This window comes from Paramisgurnus dabryanus, chromosome 14, assembly GCF_030506205.2.
Source record: "Paramisgurnus dabryanus chromosome 14, PD_genome_1.1, whole genome shotgun sequence".
NCBI classification, from domain to species: Eukaryota; Metazoa; Chordata; class Actinopteri; order Cypriniformes; family Cobitidae; genus Paramisgurnus; species Paramisgurnus dabryanus.
The window spans coordinates 31,041,997-31,061,124 of NC_133350.1; the positions used below are offsets into that span (position 1 = coordinate 31,041,997).

The 19,128-nt window shown below is 40.0% G+C and overlaps 9 non-coding genes across 9 annotated transcripts; all 9 read right to left on the minus strand.

Annotated features, from left to right (window-relative positions):
- Positions 1-11,629: 11,629 nt before the first annotated feature.
- trnak-uuu (transfer RNA lysine (anticodon UUU)) lies at positions 11,630-11,702 on the minus strand. Its single transcript has one exon. It is a non-coding gene; the product is annotated as a tRNA-Lys (tRNA).
- A 607-nt stretch (positions 11,703-12,309) lies between these two features.
- LOC135719566 (U4 spliceosomal RNA) lies at positions 12,310-12,450 on the minus strand. Its single transcript, XR_010521198.1, has one exon. It is a non-coding gene; the product is annotated as a U4 spliceosomal RNA (small nuclear RNA).
- Positions 12,451-13,327: 877 nt separating this feature from the next.
- trnas-uga (transfer RNA serine (anticodon UGA)) lies at positions 13,328-13,408 on the minus strand. The gene has a single exon. It is a non-coding gene; the product is annotated as a tRNA-Ser (tRNA).
- Positions 13,409-13,522: 114 nt separating this feature from the next.
- Positions 13,523-13,594, minus strand: trnah-gug (transfer RNA histidin (anticodon GUG)). The gene has a single exon. It is a non-coding gene; the product is annotated as a tRNA-His (tRNA).
- Positions 13,595-14,721: 1,127 nt separating this feature from the next.
- Positions 14,722-14,862, minus strand: LOC135719530 (U4 spliceosomal RNA). The gene has a single exon (XR_010521164.1). It is a non-coding gene; the product is annotated as a U4 spliceosomal RNA (small nuclear RNA).
- Positions 14,863-16,362: 1,500 nt separating this feature from the next.
- trnas-uga (transfer RNA serine (anticodon UGA)) lies at positions 16,363-16,444 on the minus strand. Its single transcript has one exon. It is a non-coding gene; the product is annotated as a tRNA-Ser (tRNA).
- A 633-nt stretch (positions 16,445-17,077) lies between these two features.
- trnak-uuu (transfer RNA lysine (anticodon UUU)) lies at positions 17,078-17,150 on the minus strand. The gene has a single exon. It is a non-coding gene; the product is annotated as a tRNA-Lys (tRNA).
- A 607-nt stretch (positions 17,151-17,757) lies between these two features.
- On the minus strand, positions 17,758-17,898 carry LOC135719550 (U4 spliceosomal RNA). The gene has a single exon (XR_010521183.1). It is a non-coding gene; the product is annotated as a U4 spliceosomal RNA (small nuclear RNA).
- Positions 17,899-18,763: 865 nt separating this feature from the next.
- On the minus strand, positions 18,764-18,848 carry trnas-uga (transfer RNA serine (anticodon UGA)). Its single transcript has one exon. It is a non-coding gene; the product is annotated as a tRNA-Ser (tRNA).
- Between the last annotated feature and the right edge of the window lie 280 nt (positions 18,849-19,128).

Below are 19,128 nucleotides of genomic sequence, written 5' to 3' on the forward strand. Positions count from 1 at the left end.
CAAATCTTCTTTCTGACGTGATGTCTCACAAGTCAAATAGACATTTATCACAAAATGTATCACATGAAATCTTACGTTTGTGTTTGTTATGAGTTCATTTGAAGTCACCATTACTGTGATTAGTGTTTCCTTTAGTTAGGCATTTGTCCCTTGACCTACACTGATCTAACTCTGCTCTTTTAGCAATAGCAACAATGTTTTAGTAAGACCACTTGTTCATTGCTTCATGTAGAGGGAAGCTCTTCCAGACCTTCTCAGAATGTTTATTTTTATTATATTCTACTTTACAAATCATTGAAACATTTGATCACAATTTAATTATGAAGAAACAGGCATATAAAAAAGCTCTATGGAAATGACATTGTATTGAATAAGACTGCCGTCATGCTTTAGTGTTTTTTTTTGTTGTTGTTTTTTGCTTGAGAGAGACTTCATGATTTCTGATACAAATCTCAACGATGGTGACAGTTAATGGTAAGAAAGTTGCAAGATTTTTGTCATGTTGCAATGCATGATGGGATTTATGAATGAGTTTTCTACAATCCTGGTACCCAGCATGCATTGCGGCATGACGTTTTGTTGTTGATTGTCACCATGATTGTGTTTTATAGGCTGATTGTTGATGTCTCAGTGTGTCTGATTGAAACCACAGATTAGATTTGGGTAAACAATATTTAACTCTTCAGGGTATGTGGACTTTTACAGCACTGTTGGATTTCATGGAGCCTCACAGGGTTGGCAGAACATAAATTAAACACTTATATTCAGTGATTACTTTTTTATGATATCATTGATTCCCAAGACTTATACTTTTATACTATTTCATATAGTAACAGTTATAGACTTCATTTCTCTCATCTTGCTCTGCTTTAACAGATGTGTTTTATAAACACACTGCCACAATGAGCAGAAGAAAACTAACACTAAACTTCAAGACCCAAGTACCCAACTAAAGGAAACACTAATCGGCACAATGGTGACTAACTTTATCAACCAGATTTACAGCAGTTCTTTAGAAGTTAAACCTATCATCCATGTAACTCTGCAAGCAAGTTGTCATTTTAGTTTTAAAACAGAGATGATGATAGTGTTCATTAAACTCTAGGCATTTTATCTATTGCATTTAATATTTTGGCTTTCTTCCTCATTTTAGTATTACTTTATCCAGAAAAAGAGTCAACAAAATAAAAATTTTAAGACAGGAACAATTCCAAAATTTTGTTGATTTGACACGGAATGACCAGCAGGTGTTCACCATTAATGACTCAATCACTTCATTATCTTATTAACTTTAACACTGATTTAGTGTTTTTTTAACACCAATCTTGGTGTGAATTATATAAACACTGAGCAGTGTTAATTTAACACTGGGGATTTTGCTGTGCAGCAAATGCAGCGGAGTAGGTGGCACCTGTGGAGAAGATGGTGAAGGGCACGGAGATGTTTTTTTATTTGTAGGGCTAACACGTGGAGCCAATAGGGCTCCATAATGGCCGGTTTCAATGTGTTGGAGGAGTCCAACAGCACCCTGGACCCTGGCCCCACAGCTGTCACACCTCTCTTCAGCATGGTAGTCAGAGAGGTGTTCAGAGAACTTCTCTGCCTCCACAACCAAACTACACAGAGAACACTTCACCCCCAGTTCTGCCTGTGATGTCCCTGCCTCCTCTGAGCTGCTGGCTGCTTCTACCTTAGGCTCTTCCTCAATTGAGGTCGTTCCTGTTGACTGGAGAAAAATAAAGATTAGGATAAAAACTACTCACCAAGGCCACAAAATAGTCTATTACATGATACAGGGACTTTTCTTGTCTTTAATATATATTATATTATATACCTACCTTATGGAACCCACAAGTGCACACGATGTGCCTGCCAAACAGGTCCACCTTACTCCCCTTTTGCAGGGGACAGGCATCAATCCGCTCCAGGACCTCCTTCCATTTTTTGCTTCCAGGTCTTTTTCCTGTACTAAACTGGAAAGTGGCATACCTATGGCAAATGTCAGTCCAATAGGCAGAAGATTTCCCTGTTTTTGTCATATCTGAAAAATAATCTAAAACAAATCAATGTAGTTGTGCATTTTGGTTGTTTATTTTCTTCTATCCAGCCACAGGAAGACATCAGACAGGAGAAAATATATGGAAAATGAAAAAGGATTTAAGAACGAAAACAATAAGTGTAATACAGCTTTAAACTGTTGTTGTTAGTTCCAATATTTTTTTTAAAGTGTTTAATTGAATTACATTTTTTTGTTTTTGTCCTGAGCCAAAAATATATAGATCGTGCATAGAGTTCCCCTAATCTACAGAAGACACTAAATAAAAGACTCATTAAATAAATTTGCCAATAGCGTAGGTTTTGCCCATTTGTCTGTAAAAATTTGAATTATTTAAAACACAATAACATTTAATATTCTTAGTTATTTTTTTAATATATTTTAATATGTCAAAATAAGCATATTGTTTGAATTTTTACATATATATTGTAATTGTTTAAAACAAATTGACTTTCCAAAAATGTATTTTAAACTTTAACAGTACACACTTTACTTACATTTAATGTGCTTTCTACACAAAATACTTTTGTAAAATTTATTTTAATGTGTACATCTTAACGTAAATAAACCATGGTTTTAATACAGTTAAAACGAACGAACAAACAAACAAACACATATAGTTACACCATGGCTACTGTAGTAAAACCATTGTTTTGCTAATAGTAATCAATACACCAAGAAAACCATGGTTACTATTACTTTTACAACAAAAACATGACTGTGCTTTCTACATAAAATACTTTTGTAAATGTATTTTGATGTGTACATCTTAACGTAAATAAACCATGGTTTTAATACAGTTAAAACAAACAAAAAACAAACAAACAAACAAACAAACAAACAAACACATATAGTAACACCATGGTTACTGTAGTAAAACCATTGTTTTGCTAATAGTAATCAATACACCAAAAATCATGGTTACTACTACTTTTACCACAAAAACATGGTTAATTTTCGTAAGGGTTAACCCATATGTATATGAAATACATACGCGCGTGTGTGTATTAACTATGGTTAGTTAGCGATAACTGATCAGTGTTAAGGAAGTTACTTTAAAAAAGTAGTGTTTGCTCGTTACTCTTTACTTTTTAAAAAAGTAATCCATTACTTTACTTAGTTACCGCCTTTGGAAAGTAACTTTTTACGTTACTCGTTACTTTTACGTTACTTTTATGTTGCCTTTATTTTGAAAATATTTTGGAAACACACACAAACACACGAACACATACACACAATACCCTGTTACTCAGGCATTTGATCTTGACATTGTTAAAATCTTGTCTTTTTTACATGTTTTAACATTGTACATTTAACTTAAAATATTTAATTGTGTACAAGAAAACAGCTCTTATTAATTAATTATTAGTAGCATGTTGTAGTGTCTCGGGAGATTGTGCTCATTGTTAAATAGCGTTGTGGCTATACTGCACTGGAGCGGCAGTTTAAAATATAAACCGAGAATTCAGCAAACGTCAAGAACAAGAAAAAAACAATAAGGCCAAGACGCGGGATTTAAATTACGTTACACGGACCATGTATAAATTTCAATGTTTCTGGACAGAAATACCAACTTTGTCTGGTATTAATAAGCTGCACATTGGAGTGCTGGTTGTTCCCCGCGCTGCTTAAGACGCGTGATGGCACATATACACAGATATCTACATGCAATCTATTGGAAAGTGGATGAGTCATTAGTTGGGTTAGTAAAATAACGAAATTACAGCTTTTAAATAGAAGAAAAAAAATTTTTTTGTAAAGAGATATATTTTTTTTAAGTTTAAAAGTGCAGAACTCTTCTCAAAGGGAAGAAAGCTATACTTTTCCCCTTACGTGGAACCTATCGGAAAGCCCAGATGAGTTAGTTGGGTTAGTAAAATAATGAAATTATAGATTTAAGTACAAAATAGTATTTATATAAAGAGAAATATTGAAATAAAAAGTGCAGAACTCTTCTTAAGTGGAAGTAATAAAGTAAAATAACGAATAATAATTATATAATAACGAATAATAGTTTCCAATAGGTTGCACGTAAATATCTGTGCTGCCACCAGTACTCCGTCCGTGTCACGGTGTGTTTAACACCGAAAAAGAGAAAACTAAAGATAAACCCAAACGCAAGAGATGTGTAAAAATAAACTATGTATTTAATAAAACAGAACAAAACAAACCCACGTGGGGGTAAAACAGAGGATGAAATAATAATACTGTGGTGGAACACAAACACAGGAACAACGGGAACAGATTTTAACACAAAGCACATAACACTGAGTTTTCAACAACGAACCCGCACACGACAGAGAACGAGAGGGCATTATAAAGACACCACATCAATGGGGAACAGGTGAACATAATTAATTACGTAAGACACGAGTACATAAGGGAGCAGGGTAAAAATGACGAGACACTGGGAACACGTGACACAGATACATAATGTGAAAAACACGTGTTCCCACACAGACTACAATGCTGCCATGACCTTGCCCTCAGAACATAGACCTGAACCTATACTAAGGTCTGGCAAGATCACGACAGCGACAAGACACTGGGAACATGTGGAAGCCACACACACCATATGACTCCACATGTCCCCCACACAGAACATAATACTGTCATGGTCCTGTCAGATGCACTCAGACCTTACACTAGCACAGATGTCTGACAAGACCATGACAGTCCGAGCGCGTCTTCAGCACCGCGGCCAGCACTCCAATGCGCAGCTTATTAATACCAAACAAAGTGAACAAGTTGGTATTTCTGTGCAGAAACATTGAAATTTAAACATGGTCTGTGTAACATTATGTAAATTCCAAGGGCGTAGGTTTGATTCTGGCATTAGTGGGGACATAAATAAAATGGTCGCATTGCAAAAACTGTTTATCACCGTTTACTTGACATAAACAACAGACAACTCAGTATGCACTTTACTCTTGACATCTGACTCGCCACCCCCGGTGAAATCCCAAATTGAATGTACTATAATAAACAATTTGTTTTGTCCTAGAGCCTAATAAACAGTAACTGTTTAAGTCTTTGTAAAAAAAAAAGAAAATCACATTGTAACATATATGAATCCATATTTACTTTATAACATTGAAGAATATGCAATTAATATTTAATTCTTAATTTAATTTTGCCAAAAAATCCCAGTGTTGAAGTAGGTATGTATATCATGCTGTTTCCTTAACGTTTATTAACGTTTCTGTAGTTTACATTAAATCAGGGGTTCCCAAACTTTTTTTCCTGCGTACCCCCTTCTATGTCCCAACCGGGTTGGCGCACCCCCAATCCCCATTTTTAAAAAAATCCAAAAAAGCTTTGTTTTCTCACCATAAATACTCATGTTTAATCATGCGCAAATAACCAAGAGCCGGTTGCACTAGCCGGACGTTAAGAAGTTGGGTGTAATAGTCCTACGTCGGGCTTAGCTACGTCCAACATTGTGAAAAATATTTACGTCTATTGCACCATCTGAAACTACGACCAGCGTAGATGATGCGCGCCCCCGTTAGGGTTGCCACCTGTCCCGGTTTTACCGGGATTGTCCTTCTTTTTAATAACCTGTCCCGGGAAATGTATCAACTCTCCCGGGACACTGAATGTCCCGGTTTTCGAAAAGCTATGTGAATATGAAATTTACTCGCGCACGGCAGAAAGGGAGACCTTGCGTCTGTGTGTGTGTTTGCCTCATTTACCGCATGTAAGACAGAGAGCATCCTGATTGGCCTGTTTCAGAACATCAACCAATCAATTGTCAGTGTGGGCGGGCTTTTATCTCTTCTCCCGAACCAAACTATCAGTGTATCTAGAAACAGGAGCGCCATGGCAGATGGAGAGTGCCCGAAAAGCGAAAATATAAGACACATTTTACACTAGACTACACAAAGGGGAATCCCTGTCTTAAGAGTTAAAATCTTGCATGGTGTAGAGTTTGTAAAAGTGACATCAGCTTAACCCATGGCGGGTTAAATGATTGTAAAATACGGTCTCGTACACACTACAAACTTTCGGGAGTGACAACCGCATTAAAATGCGGGAGTGAATCCCCTAAATGTTCGTTTCATGTCTGTACGGAACAAGACTCACTCCTAAAAATGCGATGATTGACACAGAGATAACCATAGCAACGTTCTGCCGTCTCGCGTGCTTATCACAGATTTGACCAAAATAATAACAGCATTGTGTTTTGCAATAAACCTCCATCTTTGCGTTGTGTATTTTATGCTTTTGTGAGGCTGCTTCACAGTACGGAGCGCGCGGTCTTGCAGTGTTGCCAGGTCCTCGTCTTTTTTGTACGTAAATACCGTTTTGGTGCTTAACCGTTTATAGCTTTTGGCTCATGAAGCGATCAAGTTTTTGATGTTAATAAAGCGTGAAGAGGCCGGTCCCAATATTTTGATCTTTGAGGTAAAGCATTTAGATTTATTTCGGTTTATTATTGGATTCTTCTTGTTCGCTGTTTTTTTTAGTGCAAGATCTGGCAACACTAGTCAGCAAACGCTTGTGCCTCTGTCATTTTCTGAACCGCGCATACAGAAGACTTTTTCCCCTTCTAAGCATTTATTTTTTTCAGAAGAGAGACCTGTCCTGTTTATGATGAACGTTTAAACACTTGATTAACTACTAGTTGTTCAGTTCGGTTATGTACACACTGTGCAGAGTTTCTGTAAATGCGGTTGTCACTACCTGCATTTTGCGGGAGTTAATTCGGTTGTGGAATTCGGTTGTCAATACCGTAAATTACTGAACTGTGTGTGTACAGAACAGGATTAAGCATTAAAAGGTGAAGTGACAACCGAATTAATATGCAGTGTGTACGGTACATGTTGAGGTGAGTTCAACAAGTTTAATTTCATGTGCATATTTGCTAGTTGCTATTTAGATGTGTTTAAAGTTGCAATGGAATATAAATAAAAACAGTTTACATAAGTAGTATAAGCAGCTTTAATAAATTGTAAAACTGATTTACATATTTTAACATAATGAACAAATAATTGGGTAACACTTTACAATAAGGTTCATTAGTTAACACATGAACTAATAATAAACTGCACTTATAGCATAAAGGAATTTTTTATCTTTGTTAATGTTATTAATACATTTATTTAAATCTTGATAACATTAGTTAATGCACTGTGAACTAACATGAATAAACCATGAACAGCTGTATTTTTATTTACTAACGTTATCAAAGATTAACAAATACAGTAACAAATGTACTGCTCACGGTTAGTTCATGTTAGTTAATACATTAACTAATGTTAACAAATAAGAATAAAAAAAAAGAGAATTGTAAAGTGTTGCCAATAATTGCATAGGCCTATAGAAATATTATGCTATGGGGGGGCTTGTGAGCAAACCAATTGGCCGGGTCATCAATATGTCCAGGTTTTTTATCAGACATGGGTGGCAACCCTAGCCCCCGTGTATGCGTTTAACCACTGTGATATTTAGACGCCATTCGAGTTTACTATGGTAAAAAACGTACACTTACTGCCGTCAGCTAATAGATGACATATGAGAGGTTTCCTCATGTTTACCAGTGCGTCACGTGCAGACCCATCAAACACATTAACGAAAGCCTTTACTGTTCGCACAAAAGGTGTATAATAGTTTGCAGATTCATTATAACAGCTCAAGTTTCAAACAAAATTAAATGAAAGCTTTAAATAAGTTCTCTACAGTAAGTATTTATGTATTTTATTATATAATTCATTGGCGGTCTCTATACCATGCATGAAAACACATTGCTCGCGTATCCTGTGCCCATGTCTCGTCACATTTCATTAGTTCTATTTTTGCCATAAAAAGTCTCGCTCTCTCGGTCCCTCTCCTCCTTCGTGACTAACAACTTTATCATAAGACGTCCCACATGACAGTTTCCCTGATTTCAGCCAGTTAAGCATATTGATAATATATATGGAATGAATGAAACGAGTTGGCACGCATATAGCGGCTGCAGTGCATAACAGAAGAGCAGTGCGTAGAAAAAGACAGCAGCTGTCTTCTACGTTTCTATCAAAAACTAATAAATTATAGTTTTTTATTTAAAATAAAAGCGATTACAAAGGAAATGTTTACTGTTCATTTTTTATTTATTTATTGTATGGAAAAATCCCACTTAAAGAAACAGACCGCCATTACATTTTTCCTCTCGCGCACCCCCTGGTGGCAGCTCGCGTACCCCTGGGGGTGCGCGTACCACACTTTGGGAATCCCTGCATTAAATCTTCTTTTCATTAACAGACAGTTAATCAGTGTGAAAGAAATAAAGTTTAAAATGCAATCTTGCATTATGTACATCTGTGCAAGTAATGACCACAGTGCAGTAATGTAAAGTATTCAGCAATAATGACATGAATTCATGTTTTCACCATGTTGGGGTTATTTTCTTTCATGGATTAGGGAACCCCTAAATAACCTTGCCACCCCATTTATAAAAGGTTGACACAAGTTTGCAACTCCTCAGGTTAACATGGGATTGTCGTGTATTTGTTAAAACACTGTCCTTGAATCATTATGTGACACCACTTTTTTGTGCATGAAACAGTTACAGTGGGTATAATAATACTTTCTTCCTCACTTACCTGTAGCCCGAATAATCACGCGCGTCTTGTTGAGTGAACTTTGGCGCGTTGTACAAAGTGAAACCATCCTATCACACGTAGCGAGTAAGACAAGCCCATCATAAATGGATGTGAGTTGGAGAGGCGGGACTCAAGAAATGCTAATCCAATCATATTAGCAATGTGAGTTAGAGAAGCGGGACTAAAGAAATGCAAAGCCAATCATATTAGCGATGTGAGATACGAAGGCGGGCATTGCAGAGAACGAAAGCTGTTAACCGTTTGTGTACCACACAGAGCTTTATTTTTACAGAACGGGATTGAAAAAGATTTCTAATATCATTTAAATGATTCCTGAAAAAAATATAATAAGTAAAAAATAGAATAAGACGGACATCAGTTGTTATATATAAATACAGATTAATTGTTTGGTCGAAATTATTGCTAGGGACAATTCAGTCTTCCCTGAATATTGGTAGGGACATGTCCCTAGTCGCACCCTAAATCTACGCCCATGGTAAATTCCGCGTCTCTGTCTGATGGTGGTTTCCGTTTTCTTGTTCTTGACGTTCGCTGAATTCTGGGTTTATATTTTAAACTGCCGCTTCAGTGCAGTAAGCCACAGAGCTATTTAACAAGCACGATCTTCCGAGATACTATGCTTAGATACAATTAATACAAAACGAAATTAACTTCAAACGGAGTGGGTAGACATGATTTTGACCACTTTATTAAGTTTGTTTTCGTAGAAACCTTTCTCTAAAGTGAATTTCGTTTTGTATTAATTGTATCTTAATTTCAATCAATGTTTTATCAACCAATTGCTTGAATTTAATAAATAAGAAAAAAATAAAAAAAACGATTTAGTTTCATATTTATGTTTAAAAAAAATTATTTAAGCATAAATATGAAGCTGAATCGTTTTCTTTAATTTATTTCTTATTTATTAAAACCAGGCAATTGGTTGATAAAACATTGATTAAAATTAAGATGCCTCCATCCCTCAAAAGTTAGCGTCAGCTGCTTCTTGCTTGCCATGATTTCTTTGCAGACTGATACGAGCTGTCATGTGTGTGGACCTTGTGACTATTGTGCAAGCGCGCAGATGGCAGTGTCCCTGTCAAATCTAACCAAAAGTAACGTTGCGCTGAATTGGAAAATGAACTACGTTACGTTACCAAATTTTCAGTAGTAACGCGTTACACTACTTTTTTCTCAAAAAAGTAGTTACGTTACTAGCCTCTTTCACACAGTAATACTGGTAAATTACCATGAATTTAACAGAATGAATTTACCAGTAAATACAAAAATCTGCTGTTCACACACGCAGTGACATTCCGTCTTTTTACCAGTAAGACATCATTCACACATCAGTATCAAAATACCGGTAAATTCGTTGAGAAAGCGGAAGTACCTGTGGCGCGCGGCGAGCTCAGTGTTGTATTTGTAAACAATCCATGTCGTTCATATCCACGGTCCGTATTTTGTTGTTTTCACGTCTGTGGTAAACTCTGACAGTCGCGAAGTTGCTCATGACCAAACAACATTGCATGAGGCGACGTCAAACCGATGGCGTTTTAAACAACAGTACTTTTTGCACATTAGGCTTCACATAGGGCATGCTAAGGACGTCGGCAATTCGACAAGTAGGTGGTAAGATGTTTTAAACAACTTTTGTGAAGAAATGTGGACGTAAACTTCAGGTGTGCTCGACTTTCAAGCACCGCATGTGTGGAAACGTCCGTAAACAATCTGGGCGTAAACGCGTCATCTGTTTTAAATCATTATGATTGGCCCGAAGCTGTCAGCGCGGTCTGACGTCGTCCGTTCTAAATGCCGGTAATCCTATATTTTTCGTTCACACATAGCGCTTACCGGTAAATTACTGGTAATCTTACAACCTGTCTTACTGGTAAATTGGGAGCACTGATTTACCGGAAAGGTTCTGTTCACACATGATCTGTTAACTGCAATTTACCAGTAAATTACCAGTAAAGACTGTATGTGTGAAAGGGACTACTGTAACACACAACACTGTAACTGATACACGTTAGCTGACTTGCTACGTAAGCGTGTACCAATCCAGCTTACCTTCTATCTCCGGAGAATTAGATTGAATGTAATGTTAACTCATTTCTCCAATCAGCGGCGCGATTGGCATGTCAACTTGATTGCTGATTGGCTCTTTCAGTCTTGGTAGGAATTGATTGGCTCATATATCAGATTTGCATTAGGACCTGTTTGGATTTAGTTAGGAGCTGTTCGCAAATCGTTCGGACCTCAGTCGGAAGTGTTCCGACCTCGTTCAGAGGTATTGAAATGTTGTTAGGAATGGTTAGGCTGTCCGATCGCTAGCAGGTACGGCCACAACTACAACGAGTCATCCTTGCGAACCCTCTGGGCTTGTTGTGTGCTGAAAAGAACTTGTCGGTCAGGTAGGTACAAAAGGGGCAGCGTTGGGATGATCCACCCACATCCATGGGTGGACTGCCGTAACCCGGATTCGAACCGAGGTTGCTGCGGCCACAACGCAGAGTACTAACCACTATACGATCATGGCGTGCCACCAGGCTCTGGCATGGCTGCGCCTGCAGGTTTGCCTGAGTGCGTCGGCCGGAAGGCGCTTGGCATTCATTTTCTGAGGTCTCAATCAATTTTTTGTTTACTTTCATCTGCAAACCTTAAGCAAAATGTCTCTCAGGGGTGGTTTCCCGCACAGGGATTAGTTTAAGACAGGACTAGGCCTCAGTTTAATTAGGAAATACAACTAGTTTTAACAATCATGCCTTATTAAATACACTACTTGTGTGCATTTCACGGCAAAGCAAAGGGCAATGGTGTCAGTGAAAGTTCTTTTCAGTTTGGACAGCTCTTACATTTATTTTAGTCGAGGACAAGCCTAATCCCTGTCCGAGAAACCGCCCCTCAAAATCCAATACGTCCTCGAGGCCGACCCAAACGCCAAAGGGAGACGCTCGCAGACGGCAGGACACAAACCTGCACTCATCGCCCGAACAGGGACTTGAACCCTGGACCCTCAGATTAAACGTCTGATGCTCTACCGACTGAGCTATCCGGGCTCATGCTTCCGTACCAGGGCATCACCTCTCATGCCTCCTACGGTCTGATAATGTTGGCAGACAAGGATTGGGATTTCTTTATCATGACCTGTTCATTACTCATTGGTCTGTGGACAGAGTAAATGTTACTAGAATGCCAGAATGAGCCGGCACCTGCTTCAGTCTTCTAACAGAGTACGTAAGAGCTCTTTAAGGGGAGAAGTCTTGCTTCAGCTTGAGACAGTCTTCTCTTGAGGAAAAAGCAGTTGTCCTCCAAAACGTCACCAGAGAGGCAGCGTTACTAAGCTGAAGGAAGTGTAGGTGTGTCTGCGTAACATGATGAACTGACTATTGAGGTGCACGAGATAAAGCATGTGTGACAAAAACGTGACCCTGCCAGTGAAAAGCCAGCTAAATCATTTTTATGATTTGCTCTTTTCTCCGCAAAATCATCACATATGACGTAGAGAACACTCTGCAAAAACATAACCTTGATATCTTTAACGTTGACTTCAACATTAAAGATTGAAATGAATGTGACACCAACGATTGGGATGGAACTTTGATTCCCCTAATCTCACTACTAACAACACTAGCAGACATCTTTCATTTACGACGACCTTGTAAGTCTCTTGGGAGACTGGCAAAAATTTCCAAAGCTGACTGTATTTCAAGTTATCCTGGCGGGGTATTGGGTAAAGTTTTCAACCAGCAAAGATCACGCCTCAGATAAACCTCATAGGCTATGATATTGCCTCTGCGAAAGAATGACAGCAAAGGTCACGACCTTTCCTGTGCACATACCTGGACGCTGGACGACATGGTGGTAATCAAGCTTTAAACTGAGATTAGACTTCAGATGCTGCTTTTAGAGCATGTTGTTTGTTTTTGACGAAAGTATATTGAGGAAAGGGTAAATGTTGCAGATGGAAAATAGGCAAGTGGGAATTGTTGACTTGAACTCTTAGAATACAATCGCTTACGGCTTGAAGAGATCATTTCATTATTTAAAGATAACAGGATTGATTAAGAGAATCTAGGTTCTTTTTATGTGGGGACAAACTCTTGTCCACACTCCAACACAGAAGGTGGCGATAATGCACCTTAAAGTTGGTGCTACTTGCCATTAAACGAAGAAGAAGAAGACGAAGAAGGTATGGCTTTGCTGTATGTTTTGCCTTTTCGACAGGTAAGAGATCTTCACCAGAGGTTTACTCATTATTCGCTGTCTATTAGGAAAAGCATGAGTGCAAAACATTTTTAAATGAATTAAGGACAACAAGCCGGGGCAGGGAATTATGGTAATTGTGAAAACAAAAGGGTGGGGCCTTAATCCTTAACATCTTAGAACATGGATCAGGTTAGGATCAACTCGATTAGCCACAATGCACATCCTTTCTAAACAAAAACCTGTTCCAGCTCTTTTTTGGTTTCATGTTGTGCGAGCTGTTTATGGACAATATGACAATGGAAACTGCATCACTTGACAACAGGGCTGCTTGTTGAACACATACAGGAGAAACTACGACAGGCTGCTTAGTTTTCCATCCGCAAATCCAATGGTAACAACTTGAGCAGCAGAAATACAGCACTTTGTGAGCTGGAACAACCAACAAGCGAAGCTCTGAAGCCAGGGAGCAGACACACGTAATAGGCAGGGGTTGAATCTGCGGGGGAGACCCCAATGGATTTCAAGTCCATCGCCTTAACCACTCGGCCACGACCACAATGAGTCATCTTTGCGAACCCTCTGGGCTTGTTGTGTGCTGAAAAGAACTTGTCGGTCAGGTAGGTACAAAAGGGGTAGCGTTGGGATGATCCACCCACATCCCTGGGTGGACTGCCGTGACCCGGATTCGAACCGGGGTTGCTGCGGCCACAACACAAAGTACTAACCACTATACGATCACGGCGTGCCACCAGGCTCTGGCATGGCTGCGCCTGCAGGTTTGCCTGAGTGCGTCGGCCGGAAGGCGCTTGGCATTCATTTTCTGAGGTCTCAATCAATTTTTTGTTTACTTTCATCTGCAAACCTTAAGCAAAATGTCTCTCAGGGGTGGTTTCCCGCACAGGGATTAGTTTAAGACAGGACTAGGCCTCAGTTTAATTAGGAAATACAACTAGTTTTAACAATCATGCCTTATTAAAAACATTACTTGTGTGCATTTCACGGCAAAGCAAAGAGCAATGATGTCAGTGAAAGTTCTTTTCAGTTTGGACAGCTCTTACATTTATTTTAGTCGAGGACAAGTCTAATCCCTGTCCGAGAAACCGCCCTTCAAAATCCAATACGTCCTCGAGGCCGACCCAAACGCCAAGGGGAGACGCTCGCAGACGGCAGGACACAAACCTGCACTCATCACCCGAACAGGGACTTGAACCCTGGACCCTCAGATTTAAAGTCTGATGCTCTACCGACTGAGCTATCCGGGCTCACACTTCAGTCACAGGGCATCACCTCTCATGCCTCCTACGGTCTGATAATGTTGGCAGACAAGGATTGGGATTTCTTTATCATGACCTGTTCATTACTCATTGGTCTGTGGACAGAGTAAATGTTACTAGAAGGCCAGAATGAGCCGGCACCTGCTTCAGTCTTCTAACAGAGTACGTAAGAGCTCTTTAAGGGGAGAAGTCTTGCTTCAGCTTGAGACAGTCTTCTCTTGAGGAAAAAGCAGTCGTCCTCCAAAACGTCACCAGAGAGGCAGCGTTACTAAGCTGAAGGAAGTGTAGGTGTGTCTGCGTAACATGATGAACTGACTATTGAGGTGCACGAGATAAAGCACGTGTGACAAAAACGTGACCCTGCCTGTGAAAAGCCAGCTAAATCATTTTTATAATTTGCTCTTTTCTCCGCAAAATCATCACATATGACGTAGAGAACACTCTGCAAAAACATAACCTTGATATCTTTAACGTTGACTTCAACATTAAAGATTGAAATGAATGTGACAACAACGATTGGGATGGAACTTTGATTCCCCTAATCTCACTACTAACAACACTAGCAGACATCTTTCATTTACAACGACCTTGTAAGTCTCTTAAGAGACTGGCAAAAATTGCCAAAGCTGACTGTATTTCAAGTCATCCTGGCGGGGTATTGGGTAAAGTTTTCAACCAGCAAAGATCACGCCTCGGATAAACCTCATAGGCTACGATATTGCCTCTGCGAAAGAATGACGGCAAAGGTCACGACCTTTTCTGTGCACATACCTGGACGCAGGACGACATGGTGGTAATCAAGCTTTAAAAGAACATGCCCACATTTTGGGAATTTAGCTTATTCAAAGTATCCCCCAGAGTTAGTAAGTCAATACATAACTTTCTCATCTCCGTGCGTGCTGTAACTCTGTCTGACACAGCCCCCGCTAGCTTAGCTTAGCACAAAGACTGGAAGTGAATGGCTCCAGCTAGCAAACTGCTCCCAATAAGTGACAAAATAACTCGAAAATGTTCCTATTTATGTGAAGCACTGCTACTGGACGGAGTGACCCTTCCTGTTGAGGAGCAGAGAGTTCGGTCAGAGATGTGCAAATCACTCCGCCCAATAGCAGTGCTTCGCCTTCTGAGAATATAGTTCCCAGTATGTATACTGTTAAAAGATGGCTGTGTCTCATATGGCCTTGTTATTTGTACACGCTGTGACTATACAAATCACAAAACATAAATAGGAAAATGTTCACGTTATTTTGTCACTTATTGGGAGCAGTTTGCTAGCTGGAGCCATTCACTTCCAGTCTTTGTGCTAAACTAAGCTAGCAGGGGCTGCGTCAACAGAGTTACAGCTCGCACGGAGATGAAAGAAAGGTATGTATGGACTTATCTAACTCTGGGGGATACGGTGAATAAGCTAAATTACCAAAATGTGGGCGTGTTCCTTTAAACTGAGATTAGACTTCAGATGCTGCTTTTAGAGCATGTTGTTTGTTTTTGACGAAAGTATATTGAGGAAAGGGTAAACGTTGCAGATGGAAAATAGGTATGTGGGAATTGTTGACTTGAATCCTTAGAATACAATCGGTTACGGCTTGAAGAGATCATTTCATTATTTAAAGATAACAGGATTGATTAAGAGAATCTAGGTTCTTTTTATGTGGGGAGAAACTCTTGTCCACACTCCAACACAGAAGTTGGCGATAATGCACCTTAAAGTTGGTGCTACTTGCCATTAAACGAAGAAGAAGAAGAAGAAGAAGAAGGTATGGCTTTGCTGTATGTTTTGCCTTTTCGACAGGTAAGAGATCTTCACCAGAGGTTTACTCATTATTCGCTGTCTATTAGGAAAAGCATGAGTGCAAAACATTTTTAAATGAATTAAGGACAACAAGCCGGGGCAGGGAATTATGGTAATTGTGAAAACAAAAGGGTGGGGCCTTAATCCTTAACATCTTAGAACATGGATCAGGTTAGGATCAACTCGATTAGCCACAATGCACATCCTTTCTAAACAAAAACCTGTTCCAGCTCTTTTTTGGTTTCATGTTGTGCGAGCTGTTTATGGACAATATGACAACGGAAACTGCATCACTTGACAACAGGGCTGCTTGTTGAACACATACAGGAGAAACTACGACAGGCTGCTTAGTTTTCCATCCGCAAATCCAATGGTAACAACTTGAGCAGCAGAAATACAGCACTTTGTGAGCTGGAACGACCAACAAGCCAGGGAGCAGACACACGTAGTAGGCAGGGGTTGAACCTGCGCGGGGAGACCCCAATGGATTTCAAGTCCATCGCCTTAACCACTCGGCCACGACCACAACGAGTCATCTTTGCGAACCCTCTGGGCTTGTTGTGTGCTGAAAAGAACTTGTCGGTCAGGTAAGTACAAAAGGGGCAGCGTTGGGATGATCCACCCACATCCCTGGGTGGACTGCCGTGACCCGGATTCGAACCGGAGTTGCTGCGGCCACAACACAGAGTACTAACCACTATACGATCACGGCGTGTCACCAGGCTCCGGCATGGCTGCGCCTGCAGATTTGCCTGAGTGCGTCGGCCGGAAGGCACTTGGCATTCATTTTCTGAGGTCTCAATCAATTTTTTGTTTACTTTCATCTGCAAACCTTAAGCAAAATGTCTCTCAGGGGTGGTTTCCCACACAGGGATTAGTTTAAGACAGGACTAGGCCTCAGTTTAATTAGGAAATACAACTAGTTTTAACAATCATGCCTTATTAAAAACATTACTTGTGTGCATTTCACGGCAAAGCAAAGGGCAATGGTGTCAGTGAAAGTTCTTTTCAGTTTGGACAGCTCTTACATTTATTTTAGTCGAGGACAAGTTTAATCCCTGTCCGAGAAACCGCCCTTCAAAATCCAATGCGTCCTCGAGGCCGACCCAAACGCCAAGGGGAGACGCTCGCAGACGGCAGGACACAAACCTGCACTCATCGCCCGAACAGGGAGTTGAACCCTGGACCCTCAGATTAAAAGTCTGATGCTTTACCGACTGAGCTATCCGGGCTCACACTTCAGTACCAGGGCATCACCTCTCATGCCTCCTACGGTCTGATAATGTTGGCAGACAAGGATTGGGATTTCTTTATCATGACCTGTTCATTACTCATTGGTCTGTGGACAGAGTAAATGTTACTAGAAGGCCAGAATGAGCCGGCACCTGCTTCAGTCTTCTAACAGAGTACGTAAGAGCTCTTTAAGGGGAGAAGTCTTGCTTCAGCTTGAGACAGTCTTCTCTTGAGAAAAAAGCAGTCGTCCTCCAAAACGTCACCAGAGAGGCAGCGTTACTAAGCTGAAGGAAGTGTAGGTGTGTCTGCGTAACATGATGAACTGACTATTGAGGTGCACGAGATAAAGCATGTGTGACAAAAACGTGACCCTGCCAGTGAAAAGCCAGCTAAATCATTTTTATGATTTGCTCTTTTCTCCGCAAAATCATCACATATGACGTAGAGAACACTCTGCAAAAACATAACCTTGATATCTTTAACGTTGACTTCAACATTAAAGATTGAAATGAATGTGACACCAACGATTGGGATGGAACTTTGATTCCCCTAATCTCACTACTAACAACACCAGCAGACATCTTTCATTTACAACGACATTGTAAGTCTCTTGGGAGACTGGCAAAAATTGCCAAAGCTGACTGTATTTCAAGTCATCCTGGCGGGGTTTTGGGTAAAGTTTTCAACCAGCAAAGATCACGCCTCAGATAAACCTCATAGGCTACGATATTGCCTCTGCGAAAGAATGACAGCAAAGGTCACGACCTTTCCTGTGCACATTACCTGGTGGTAATCAAGCTTTAAACTGAGATTAGACTTCAGATGCTGCTTTTAGAGCATGTTGTTTGTTTTTGACGAAAGTATATTGAGGAAAGGGTAAATGTTGCAGATGGAAAATAGGCAAGTGGGAATTGTTGACTTGAACTCTTAGAATACAATCGGTTACGGCTTGAAGAAATCATTTCATTATTTAAAGATAACAGAATTGATTAAGAGAATCTAGGTTCTTTTTATGTGGGGACAAACTCTTGTCCACACTCCAACACAGAAGGTGGCGATAATGCACCTTAAAGTTGGTGCTACTTGCCATTAAACGAAGAAGAAGAAGAAGAAGAAGAAGGTATGGCTTTGCTGTATGTTTTGCCTTTTCGACAGGTAAGAGATCTTCACCAGAGGTTTACTCATTATTCGCTGTCTATTAGGAAAATCATGAGTGCAAAACATTTTTAAATGAATTAAGGACAACAAGCCGGGGCAGGGAATTATGGTAATTGTGAAAACAAAAGGGTGGGGCCTTAATCCTTAACATCTTAGAACATGGATCAGGTTAGGATCAACTCGATTAGCCACAATGCACATCCTTTCTAAACAAAAACCTGTTCCAGCTCTTTTTTGGTTTCATGTTGTGCGAGCTGTTTATGGACAATATGACAACGGAAGCTGCATCACTTGACAACAGGGCTGCTTGTTGAACACATACAGGAGAAACTACGACAGGCTGCTTAGTTTTCCATCCGCAAATCCAATGGTAACAACTTGAGCAGCAGAAATACAGCACTTTGTAAGCTGGAACGACCAAAAAGCGAAGCTCTGAAGCCATGGAGCAGACAAACGTAGTCGGCAGGGTTTGAACCTGCGCGGGGAGACCCCAATGGATTTCAAGTCCATCGCCTTAACCACTCGGCCAAAAAAGGGGCAAAATGGACTGCTTGTGGGCGGGGAAAAGAAGAAAAGAGAGAGGAAAGAGGGGGGAAAGAGAGGGGAAAAAAAGAGGGAAAAGGAGAAAAACGTACACTACATAAATTTTTTATCTTCTCTTTTATCTTCTCAACATTGTTTACACACAGTTCTCCACTAATTGGAAGGTTTATCATCACTTTAATTTTCATGTCTCTTGCTGGATTCGAACCTGTGCTGTGGCAATATCGCTTGCATTTTCGCTTGTTCTCTCGTCTCGTAGTGCATTCCGGAAGTACA